We start from the raw sequence: 12,147 nt of genomic DNA on the forward strand, positions 1-12,147 counted from the left end.
AAATGTAACATTAATAGGACACTGTACAAAGATTTTTAAATAAAACATCAATTTCACTACATCTTCAAAGAACAATTTTTATATGTCTTTTCTACATAAACAGTGCCCAATAAATCCAAAACACTATTTTGTTAATTGAGATCTACTTCTCATTGTCTAGGTGAAATAGAATCTTTAACTCTTTATTCCATTTTGCCATTAAACTTCTCATATGAAATTCATTAGACTCCAACAGAATTTTATAAAGAGTAATTTGTATGAAATGTTGCGCCTTTGGATTTAAAACATTAATTGTAGTAGTTTAGATGTTGCTGAGGTTGAAAATGACATATGTCCAAACTGAAATAGCAGTTCAGATAGTCCTCAGCTTATGACCACAATGGAGCCCAGAATTTATGTTGCTAAGTGAGAAATTTGTTAAGTGAGTTTTGCCCCATTTTATAACTTTTCTTGCCACATTTGCTAAGTGAATACAGTTGTTAAATTAGTAACACGGTTGTTAAGTGAATCTGGCTTCCCCATTGATTTTGCTTGTCAGAACATCGCAAAAGGGGATCTCATGACCTCTAGGACACTGCAACTGTCATAAATATGAATCAGTTCTCAGTATAAATCACATGACCAAGAGGATGTTGCAATGGTCATAAGTGTGAAAAATGCTCATAAGTAACTTTTTTCAGTACCGTTCATACTTTGAATGGTCACTAAATGAACTGGTGTGAGTCAAGGACTAGGTGTAGTGCCATATACTACTACTATACTATGCCATACCACACAAATAATACTTGTCCTTTAGAGCGGAAAAGTATAAAAAGCCCATCTTCACCTACTGTTTCATCCAAAGTATAAATCCTAGCTTCCATCTAAATTTTCCATGTAATAAGTTATTTATTAAATCTGAATTACTTCATAGCATCAAAGAAAAAAAGGATCAAAACACTTTCCTAGAAATAATGGGTGGAGTTTTAATAGCATGATTTATTTCTAGGCACAGTAGAATCAGAGTTATTAATCTTCTCATCAAAGATTATATCAGTGTAGTCTGTCAGTACTGTATCTGATTTAAAAAGCATAAACAGAAATGCCAGAATGTGTGTATATTTTTAAAGGCAAATAATAAACTTTATTTTTAAATGTTTGTTATTAAGATATATATTTAACACATTGCCAAATTATGTGAACGTGTGCGCACAAATAAAATCATATTTAAATTATTGAAAAGATTTAAAAATCTATTCATTTTATTGCATGATACCACATATTAATAATCTTCACAAAAAAGTATACTTGTAGTCTTTGACTTATGACCACAATTGAGCCCAAACTTTCCATTGTTAAGCAAGACAACTGTTAAGTCAATTTTGCCCCATTTTATGAGCTTTCTTACCGTAGTTGTTAAGTGAATCACTGCTGTTAAGTTAGTAATACAGTTGTTAAGTGAATCTGGCTTCCCCATTGACTTTGCTTATCAAAAGATTGCAAAAGGTGATGACGTGACCCCCGGGACATTGCAACCGTCATAAACACTGCAACCGTTGCCGAATTTTGATCCGAATTTTGATCATGTGATCATAGGGATGCTGCAATGGTTATAAGTGTGAAAACAGTCATAAGTCACTTTTTCAGTGCCATTGTAACTTCAGTCACTAAACAAATAGTTGTAAGTCGAGGGCTACCTGTACTTACTATTATATGTAAAAATGCCCTAAAACAGGGGTCCCTAACCTGTGGTCCGTGGGCCATACTACCAGGCCATGGGCTACTGGCCACCGGGCCGCGGAACAGGCTGGCCAGTTCATGCACTCATCCCCACTCATGCTAGCGCCATTGCTGTGGCAAAAACGGCATCTCGCACTAAAAACGGGACGCTATGTGGCAAAAGTGAGGCATTGTGCGCCGACAACAAGGTGATACTAGCAAGTGTCACATGGGCACTAGCACTGCTTCATTTATATCACATGTGCTTATGGCTCTGTTTGCTGTCTGTGCACGTCCAGGCATGTAAAATGCTTCCCCCTCCCTTTTTCTCCAGTCCGCCAACTGAGAAAGGTTGGAGACCTCAGCCCTAAAACAGATTGTTTCAAATTCATTCCCAAGAGTCCTTTAGCTGGGTTCACACAAGATATACTGTATGTTAGAACAGAGTTACCTAACCTTTCTGGCTTTGTGAACTGCCCGGGGGTTGGGAGAGGGGATGGTTCTGCATGAATGGTGGGCAAGCAGCACAAACATGCAACTCCATTTGCACAAGCGGTGGGCATGTGCATTCACCCCTTATGCAATTGGAGGGCACATGCACTTGTCCGCCGATCACGCAAATGGGGATGCGCATGCATGTGCACCTACCCACCACTTCCATGGCCTGCTTCCAAACAGTTCAAGGCCCAGTAACCCCCTGTATTAGAAGGTGATTTAAAACCTCATGCAAATCCAGTCATTTGGACTATGAAGAAAGTTGGCCATTCATGGTCTACTAATTCTGGGCACGTATCCACTCCTTCACAGTTCTTCTTGGAAGTAAAGAAATATGCCTAAGCAAGAATTATGTATGTTATATACAAGTTTCTTATGTTCACAAACATGGGGTTCACAAATTACTGTTAAGGAAGTTAGCTGAATATTAAGAACAAACATATTAAACAGAACTCCTAGGAAAGATTGCTTTTTTATATAAAACTATAAAGAGGTCATAAATGAGCGATTAGTCATGAGAGGGATATTAGAATAATGAAATTTTGATTACAACAACTGGAATATTTTTCTGAATCTTACTGGACACTCAGTCACCATTCTCACCTTTCTAACTTTGAACCTCATAACTAGATTTAGCCCTCTCTTTAAAGCCACCGAACTCAGCCTATATATTTATAATCTTTTGGCTACCATATGGGATGACTATTTTGTTGGATACCATGTTGGATACCATGCATGCACAAAACAGAGAATAATACTTCTGTAAGAATGATGCCATCATAATTCTTGTTTTTTAAAATCAGTTCTTGTGTATTAACACCTGTAATAAAACACAACAATCGTTCTTGCAAAGATACAGTACAGGCTTAGCCAAAAGGCCAAGCTGAAATATGTCCTATCTTTTTAAATTCAAATCTTGAAAAGCATGCATCTCAAACTCTGGTCATGCGGCACTTTGATGAATTAAGCTCTGATCACATGGAGTCAGAGTGGTCTGATCATGTTGTTTCTTCATAAAGTTAGTTCTCCAATTAGGAAAACAAGCAAGGCTAGATAGATTCTTTGCTTCAGGCCTTCTCTGTCAGTGTTTAAAACAGATCCAAAACACAACTCTGAAGTTATGAACTGAAGTAAATATGCTGGTCAAAATGGATGTTATTTGAGCAAGATAAATAAAAAAGTAGCATTTAACAACCAGGGGAATATTTTGTTACAGGATTGAAAATCCAACTTCACTATCTCATATGTGTACTTAGATATAAATGGAAGTCCTAAAATGCTGACAATATTGAATCTTAGCCATGTATTGTCTATCTCTTTATAAATGTTTTAAAGTGGCATGGGAACATGCATACATTTTTTAGGAATATACATTCAACATTTATTTTACCTCTCCGCTATAGAAAAAATTTGACAAAATGTGAAGAATTTGCAAGGGAAAAGAAGAAGAGCAAGGCTGGGAGTGTCGGTGATGTTGGCCACTCAGCAGCCTGACTATACTGCAGAATACTAATGCTTCTCGGAGATCTTTGTCTTTTCAGGCTAGTAAAAGAGATTTTATATGCTGAATGCTGCAGGAGGATTGGGGTCATACCCAGTGGTGGGATTCAGCCAATTTGCACCACTTTGGCAGAACTGGTAGCTAATTTTTTGTTGCCCAGGCCCAGAATGGACTTCCAGAAGCGGCATCCACACAAGGAACCAGTTGTTCGCATATTTGAATCCCACCATTGCTCACACCTCATATTACCTGCTTAGCCCTGGTTTATTGAACACATTACAATTAATTTTTGTAAGCCACTAAGGTTGTTTTTCAAAAGGGGGTAAAAAAAATATCTCAAGATGGCAGCCACAACCATGCCACAATTGTCATGCATGGTTGTGGCCACCATTTTGAAGGTTGTTTTATTTCCTCCATGGACATAAGCACCTTAACAGTTTATATAAATAAAAAGGCAGGATATACATTTAATATGAATAAATATTTTAAATAAATGAATGGCTTCAGACAAAATACTAAATCGTAAATCACATTTTAATAGCCGTTATGTAATGGCAAACTTCACTCTGCAAGACAGGACAACCAAATTGCATTATGGCATGGCATGAATACACATACCAGGCCTTAAAGTTAGCAATATCACATTATTATATGGAATATTTCTTTTTGTCAAGATACAGAATCTGATGTAAACTGGATAAAATGACTTTCAGAGTATTTTGTTTCTATACTACCAGATTTAACAAAAATGACTTCTATGAATTTACAACCTAAAACTTCAAAGCATAGTTCAAATTATAAAAGCCAATAAAAACTTAAGCAGAAAGCTATAAACTAGGAGAATCCAAAAATGTCTCTCCGATCTGTCTGTCACATAAATGAGACATATAATACTGTTTTATACTGACAGGTATGCTTAACCAGTTTAGAGAGTAAGTCATAATTGATTGAGTTTACACATCCATTAAACCAAGCCATAATGAGATAGTGCTTGGTTTGACTTGGGATGTTGTATAAGCCCAGCTAACAATGGCTTTTTCATAAACTAATGATCAAATAAATCTTGACTTAAAAATATTGTGTGACCATAGCTGAAGTTATAAGCCATGGTTTTTGTTAAGTCCTTCCAATAATGGCAAATGATGAAGACACATCTTGTAAGGAACAACTCTTTATTTCGTTTTCAGCCAAAACACCAACAACGAGCAGAGGCACGCAGGCCTCTTTTTATATGTCCAATAGCAACAACCCGGGCACTTTCGTGCCTTGCGCATGTGCACAAGGCTGGCGCCACTCAGTCTGGTCCTGGGCAGCTTCTGGAATGCCTGGGACCATTGCAACGTCCCAAGCCTGCTATTGCAGGCTCAGGACACAACAGTTTTCTAATCACAAAGGCTGGGATCATACAACATACTAGGTCAAAACCAACAAAATCATACTAGGACTTACCATATGGGTGAGGGAAGCAGTGTAAGTAACATGCATGTTAAAATATCAAAAAAATGATGCCAATTACTAAATTCACATTATTTATATAATGGCATGATAATGTGCAGGACATTCCCATGGCTGGTAAGAGATACTTATGTTTAGCATAGAATGTGAATCCAGTTTCTATTTCAGAAAATGCAGTTTTATGAATACATCTCCGTCAAGGTAACAGAATGAAATCCTCACAATGAATAGCAGGGGTGTTTGAAATAAATGTAATGGAAAAGACCAGGAATGGTAGACAAACCTTTCAAAAAAGCATGACAATCATTTCTTTTTTATCAGGAAACTGCTCAATTGGTTGTGAGGAATTCCATGCTCTCTTGCTACAAAATTTGAAAACCAATAAGCAAATGCTCTTCCTGCAATCCACAACCAGTTGCAAACACTGGCACTTTAGTTTGTGATAACGAGGCAGCCACAAAAACTTGATGGGGTTAATAGTGAATGTATGTTTTCTCCTTTTTTCTACCACTTAGCAAACTTTGTTGTGGTTGAATTTAAGAGCCCCTTTTTCTAATTTCACCAATCTACATGAACTACTGAAATAAATCCCATGCTTTATTTAAACAGTTTCAAAATCCCACGGTTCCAATAAAGGTGAAAAACATAGTTATGCCAATGAAGCACTTTCTTCTTTCAGTAACAAGTGACTAATGTTTGACAGAGTGGGAGTTATGAATGCTGACAAAAAACAAACTAGAAGCTGAAAGAAATGGATAGAAATATTAATAGGAATTGTTTTTATGCCTTTATAGAAGCTGTGTTTGCATGACACAATTGATGAAGACATTCCCTTTTTCCAAAAAAATTTTTTATCTCACTTCCATGTACTGGCACTTCACTATCAGAGATGTCCCAATTGTGTTCAGCTTTATTTAAGGTTCTTCTACTAGGAAAAAAAACAGGTATGGGGATCAACAACATTAAGAAAGGATTGGCCGCTGTTGGCCCATTTCTACAAGTTTCTGCCTCTTCCACTCTTCCCCCAGACATGCACAACAAAAACAGCCACAGAAATGAGATGCCTAGAGAGGCTGCCTTTTTTGTAGGTCCTATCTAGATCATTTTCTCTCCTCCTGGCAGGCAGAGAATACACCAGCCACCTTCCCCAGCAATATGGGCAATTTAGCTGACCACATGGAATTACTGTAGCTCTCTCTGGTTACTTGGCTGAGACCTTTGGCTGGATTGGAATGAATTCATGATACTATCTCTCCACATCCTCACCTCAATTAAAGATGTCAAATAACTAAACAGATTAGCCCTTTGAAGAAAGGAACAAATATCTTACGGTTTTTCTTTATTATATACAATTTAGAGGTTGCCTGACTCCAAACATTACACTTATTATTTTAAAAAAATCAAGAAATCATAAAAAAACAGATCATGTATAATATCTAAAAGAAAACCATATATATTAAACAGAAACATTTTACACCTTGGGCCTCCTCCATTTAATGTTTTTGTCAGTAAACATTACATTAAAACAGAGGGAAGGCAGATAAATTGTAGAGAAAAAGGAAATCAGAAATAATTGACTACTGTCTGATTTTTATAAAAGGGCAAAATGGGCCTTCCAGATGTTAGTGGATTGATCCTGGAGGGCCTAAAGTCTCTTATTCCTGTTGCGTACAAAAACACAATAGCAACAATATTTTTTTATAATATATATCCAAGAGAACAGAATATCTGTAGCTTAGGGTTGAACTATGGAATCATTGGTGCTCTGTGAGCTTAGTTGTTTGTTTGGCAAAGTCTTTTTTATATATATAACAAGTTTTTATTGGTTTTCCAGTTTAACATTTAAGTATTTGGAAAGCAGTGTGATGATTGGGTAGTCAATAGTTCAATAACAAAATCTTTAGTACCTATCTCAGGTTACATCATCAAAAATTCTTTCTCTATTTCCCTTAACATTTGCTGTATCATAATTAAGCTAGTAAGTTTCTAATTATAACAAGCTCAGTTAAAACATTTATCAATATATTTTTTGCTTATACATATCCATGTCCTGTTTTTAAATTTTACTTAGTTTTTAATTTTTAATTACAGTATTCCAATTTAACTGTTAATATCCATAGTATTTAAATTTCAGGTAACCCAAATTTCCTTTATTTCACTACATAAAAGTTATAATATCTAAAATACACATATTACTTACTTAAATATATTCTTATTTTACTTCATAAACATTTTCTATTTCTCATCCTAGTACAGTGGTTCTCAACCTGTGGGTCGGGACCCCATTTGGGGTCGAATGACCATTTCATGGGGGTCGCCAAACCACGCTGTCCCCCATTTTTTTCCCTTTTCCCTAGCTGTCCTACTCCCTCTTATTGGTGGCCACACCCACTTGGGGGTCACCACAACATGGGGAACTGTATTATGGGGTCATGGCATTAGAAAGGTTGAGAACCACTGTCCTAGTACATCACCATCACTAATGGAGTATCCTTCATCTCAAATCCATCATCTGTATTATCTGGGCTAAACAATAATTCAAAGCTATTTCCTAACAGTTAATTTTCATTTCCCTTATAAATCTAAATCTTCAATATTAGGTCAATTAATCCCTTGTTTTTTATCATTTTCCAAGAATAGTTAAATCTAATAATCATATTTCCCTTCATCTCAAAATCTTTCTTTAGCCCATTAGTTGAGACTTTAGGATCCTCTCTAATAAATCAAAAGACCCCATTTTTAAAATCTAACTCTAGCTTTCTTTTTATGCCAACCAGGCTTCCATACCAATGCCTTTAGATCATCAGATAGATCTCCCTTCATTCTTGTGCATGTTACTTGAATCAAAGGAGACCAGCTAGTTATCAATTTTCCAGAGGAGCTGGCCCATTTATGGTCATTGTCACCCTGGTGGCTCAAATGCCCATGTTTGCTCTAGTATATTTATTTTCAGTTCGATCTGGACTTCTTCCTTAGGTTTCTTCTGGTTTAAGTAGAAGGTCATGTCCAATTTTATGGTTATTGTTTGGTTCTCTAGGTTTTCAGTAAGCTGTACTTGTTAATCTTTAGCACCCTCCATCTTAGTATTACTTTCTTCTGCTTCTGTTGTTTTTTGGGTTGTAGGTTCTTTAGTTGCAATCAGGGTTTGGTTGTCTAGATTTTCAGTACATTGTACTTATTATTCTTTAAAGTCCTCTGTCTTGGTATTAATTTCTTCCGCTTCTATTGTTTTTTGAATTGTAAGTTCTTTGGTTGCAATCAGGGTTTCACTTTGTAGGTTTAAGCTGATGCCTTTGTCTTTCAATCTAGATTTAATTATCTCAGTAGCTTCAAGGATTTTTTTCAAGTATAAGTTTATAATTAGCCGAAATTTGTTGCTGGTTCTCCTCCATTTCTGATATGGTTATAGATGATCTTTTAGTGGAGGCTATTTTTTAAACAAGAGTCAGTAAGTGTTCACCTCCACAGTTCCTAAAATCTAATTTCACCACCCAGTTGTTCTCTCAGCTTTTTATCTCTTTTAGATAATACCAAGGACAGATATAGGCTGTAAGCAGGTCTCTTTATCAAGAACATTCACTTGCCGTACCAAGCTTCACCACAAGATGTCCCTGCTAGCATTTAAAGTCTTTTTCAGGACGGGCTAAGTTTTTATTCAATTTAAGTTCTTTTTCATCTTTTTTAGGAGTAGATAAGGTAACAAGTCTCTATGAGAGTAGGAACTTTTTGGGTCCCCAAATATCAAGAAGATGCAAATCCAATTATTTAGTTGTTCTTTTCAAGGCTTTATTCCCCCTAAGTCAGGGGTAGGCAACCCAAAACACTGAAAGAGCCACTTGGACCCGTTTCCCACTGAAAACAAAACACTGGGAGCCGCAAAACCCTTTTGATATCTAAAATGAAGATAACATTGCATATATCCTTTTTTACCTTTATTTGGTGTGTGTGTGTGTGTATACACACATACATACACATACATACACACATACACACACACATATATACACACACATACATACATATATACACACATACCTATAATAAAGGTAAAAAAGGATATATGCAGTGTTATCTTCATTTCAGATGTCAAAAGGGTCTCTCTGTCTCTTTCCCTCCCTCCCTCTCTCTCCCTCTTTCTCTTTTTCTTTCTTTCTTTTTCTCTCTTTCTCTCTTTCCTTTCCCTCTCTCTCTCTTTCCTCTCCCTCTCCCTCTTTCTCTCCTCTCCCCCTCTTTCTCTCTCTCTTTCTCCCCCTCTCTCTTTCTCTCCCCCCCTCTCCCTTTCTCTGATCTTCTGCTCACCTGGCAAGCTGGCTTCAAGCTGTTCTCCAACAAGCTCAGGGGTAGGTAACCTCAGCTCTTTTATGACTCATGGACTTCAACTCCCAGAATTCCTGAGTCAGCATAGCCGGGCTAGCTAGCTCTCTCCTGCTTCCTGCTTCCTACAGAGATGCAGGAAAGGGAGGAGCTCCGCCCAAGTAAGCTTTTCAGCTCGTCGGAGACTGTCTCTCTCTGCAAATAGCAGAGGAAGCTGGGAGCCATAGGGAAAGGCTTAAAGAGTCACATGCGGCTTGGGAGCCGCAGGTTGCCGACCTGTGCCCTAAGTAGTCAGATACCACCATTTTAGAGGGTGGGAAGAAGACATTCCCTTCCCTCTCTCCTCACAGGGGGAAGAGATTTCAAGAAGCTTTTTACAGGAAAATACTTGGGATACAAAGAGGGTAAGATCTCACCCAATTCCTCCGTGGTGCTTTCAAAGTGCTTGTTACTAATTTTGGCCTTGGCTGGTAGCAGCATTAGTGATGGGCCATGTTAATGGCTGATCTTTTCCCCGTCATTCAAAGAGCTGTCCTGGATCAAATGGGAGGGCTGCCGCCCTTCCGCGATCACTCGGGGGTCCTCTTCATGCTCATTGCCCCTCCAGGGTGACTTCCGACCCTTTCAGGGTCCCCTGTCAGGAGAAAACCAGACAGCGGAGAAAGCGATCTCGTAGCACGTCCGCTAGCGCCGCGATCACAAACCGGAAGCCTTTTGTTTGGCAATGTGTCATTACCCAACTAGATAACATCATCAGTGCAAGCAGGTGTGGGCTTAGACACAATGAAATAGACATAGAGAAATAAACCATTCAAAAGAAATAATAAAAAACCTAAGAAAGAAATTAAAAAGACCAGGGTTATTTATTTATTAGTGTCAGAAGCACATTATTAAATTTTACGTGTTAAGTATAAGTACAAACATATAAACTTAAAATTTAAAATGTATAAAAGCCTAATTTAGGTAGTGCTTACCCAGAAGCACGCAACATTGATTTCATTCTGTTGTGCGATCATAAGGTCCTCAAGAGTACATTGAGCAGGGCACAGGGGGGCAGGTATACATGTGTGTGGTAGTCTACAGGTCTCCACATTCACTGTAGGCATAAGTCACTAAGTATCCCTATTTATTCAAGGTACCCCTTGATCTTGCTGTACCTATGCACAATCTATTTAGTGATTGCCAAACTGCCCAGATTTCTTTGTGGTCAGGTGCCAGCTCCTCTGCAGGTTTCAGCCAGTATTGAACTTTTGTAGCTTTCTATAAGTCCACTCTATTCCTAAATTTATTAAATTCTTCCTGCGATCTAAGGAAGCTTTTCCTAGATTTTAATATCTGAGCAGCTGGTTGGAGTTGTAGAGGGGATGTCTTCAGCAATCAACACCTAGATAAGCAGGGATTAATTCCAGTCAAACAATAAAGAAAAAACATCAATACCCTGATCAAGGAATTACCAAGACTGGGTAATCAATACCCTGATCAAGGAATAACCCTGACTGGGAAAACTACTGTGTATGTACGTGTATATGTATATAGATACACATTTCTATTTATTCTATAAATATATAGTGTGGTGGAATCTGGCACTGAGTTATGGTAGAAAGGAACAAAGAGACACATTAGCCCTTGAATCATTGCTATGCGGAAAGAGACATAGAAAGGATCCTCCCTAATTCTTCACAGCACTTATCAGATATTTATGCAGAATTTGATTTAGTTTGGCAAGATTCTATCTATTAAGAAACTACTTTGCACAATTACTCATCTCTCTTTCATTTTTCCTGGGACTAAGTATATGGACATAAACAGGGAGCAAATCCCACACTCACTACTACTGATGATGTTACTTAGTTGGGTAATGAATCATCTGCAAGCAAACAAGTTCTGAGAGTACCAAGGACTCCACAGTTTAATGAATATGTTTACTATTCCCAATGTAGATATTTTATTTAAAAATGTGGATTTAAAAGTGACCTAATATTTGCTGCTATGCTGGAAACAGAAGGAAATAGAAAGTGTTTTCAGATTCAGTCTGTGACAAAAAAATAAAAATAAAAATCCAGGAGGCAGGAAAATTTTCTGAGCTCAATATCTTCTAAAACAGTGGTTCTCAACCTGTGGGTTGGGACCCCATTTGGGGTCGAACGACCATTTCACGGGGGTCGCCAAACAACGCAGTCTGCCATTTTTTTCCCCCTTTTCCTTAGCTGTGCTACTCCCTTTTATTCTATTGGCTTTTGAAAGCCAATAGAATAGACTCTCTTGAATAGAGTCTAATTCTATTGGCTTTCAAAAGCCAATAGGAATTGCCCAGGCTGTCTCTGCCCTGCTGAGCCCGCCAAAAGTCCCATTCTGCAAACGGTGCTGCACCAGTTGAGTAGTCCTCGACTTACGACCGGTTGAATAGTCCTCGACTTACGACCGGTTGGGGGTCACGACATTAAAAAGGTTGAGAACCACTGTTCTAAAAGGACAATACTGTAAAAGAGAAAGTTCACACTGTACATAGCTTCTCTATACAATTCTGGGCCAGGTATGAGGTTCCCTCAAACCATTTGATACTTGCAATCAATAAAATTACACCTCAGACCTCCAGGCTATGCACTTTAAGATGGGGAATCATAATATTCTAAATGATTAGCTTTTATTTTTATCATTATTTGGCTATCAAAGCATTTCATTCA

This window comes from Crotalus tigris, unplaced genomic scaffold (assembly GCF_016545835.1).
Source record: "Crotalus tigris isolate CLP2741 ecotype Arizona unplaced genomic scaffold, ASM1654583v1 scf7180000017611.44802233496:7321179, whole genome shotgun sequence".
Lineage (NCBI taxonomy): Eukaryota > Metazoa > Chordata > Lepidosauria > Squamata > Viperidae > Crotalus > Crotalus tigris.